The 1,439-nt window shown below is 33.0% G+C and overlaps 1 long non-coding RNA gene across 1 annotated transcript in view; it reads right to left on the bottom strand.

The window, feature by feature from the left end:
* LOC116853219 overlaps positions 1–1,439 on the bottom strand; it is a 6,688-nt gene that overhangs the window by 3,924 nt on the left and 1,325 nt on the right. The window lies entirely within an intron of this gene.

Here is a 1,439-nt window from a genome sequence, read left to right on the forward strand (position 1 = left end):
TTTATAACATACATCTTACTACTGCGGATGATCATATTTCACTACTTTGACCTTTTATATCTTGGGAAATATTGACTTTTGGGACTTGGTGCAATGATAACTTTTTATCAGCATGGCGAAAACTATAACATAGTGAAATTTCAGCCAATTTGACCGAAAACCATTTTCCATAGGTTTTGTGCGAGGTCCTTTCACTTGAGTTATGATTTGTATCAAATTCATATGTACTTAAGCCATAAACATTTGATTGTAGTTTAACAATCTGTTTGGAGGTACAAAATCATTTTACAAGAGCACTTCTTTTAAAGATAAGGTAACTGTTCAAATTATGAGTCATTTAAAGTTAAAATAACTTTTATTCATTTTTATATAAAAGAGGTTATACAAAATTGGGGGTTTGGGAATCATTATTCAAACGAGAAAATGTTACATATTCTTATGTATTTTGAGTCGTAAAATTTGAAAATGACTATGAAAATTAAGGCATTAGCGGGAAGAATGTAGTAAATTAAGAAAAATGGGTAAAACGTAAAATCGTAAAAACTCCCGGACGTAATTTTTTACGTTTATTCTTACATTTTCTTGCGTTTTTTTTCTTGTTATTTTGAATTGCAGAATCTCGAATCAACTATCTGGATGTATTCAACATATGTACAGGGTATGCAAAAAAACTCGGCGAAATATCTTGAGAAATATAATTGTAGAAAAAAAATGTTTGAGACAAAAATTGTAGAGCTTAAAAGTAGGAATGTCCTGATTGTGCACGGACCCGATTGCACACCACCAGCCAGTGCTCTACTTTATTTAGTGAATTACTAAATCCAACTAGATTTAACCAATCATTATATTTTGTGTCCAATCGGGCTTTACTCTATTAAAAATATCTACTTACTCTCTTTATCAGTTTAACTTTCGGTTACGTCGCCAAGATTAGGCGAAGATTACCTTGATTTTTTTAATTGGGACCCCTTATTTTTTATTGCCGATATTTATTCAATATATTTTTGATAGTATATTAATGAATATACAGGACATATATTATTTTTATTATTATAATGATTTATAATAATAAAGCGCGCTTAATTGCACATAGGCATATGCAATACGAATCTTAACTTCATTGGCTGGATATCTTACTATAAAAACCTCGATAACATCGAAAGAACTGACATGGTGTGAATATAATTATAGCACTTTGAAAGAGTCTCAAGGACGACTATAAGAATACGTAATAAAAAATAAGGGACCATAGCAGGAGGAGAGTGTACTAGGTAGCGACGAGACACCGTGCGTTCGGGACCTACATATCTTTTCGTTCTAAAAAGAGAAAAATATCAAAAGCGCGGTTTGCTAGGTCGGAACTCGAACCCGGACTCTTTCGCTTGCCAGGCGACTGCTCTAAACCACTGAGCTACCTGACGCTCCACGTTCACGGTACT

This window comes from Odontomachus brunneus, unplaced genomic scaffold, assembly GCF_010583005.1.
Source record: "Odontomachus brunneus isolate Ranch 3 - 2012 unplaced genomic scaffold, Obru_v1 Obru_scaffold_289, whole genome shotgun sequence".
In the NCBI taxonomy this organism is placed as follows: Eukaryota; Metazoa; Arthropoda; class Insecta; order Hymenoptera; family Formicidae; genus Odontomachus; species Odontomachus brunneus.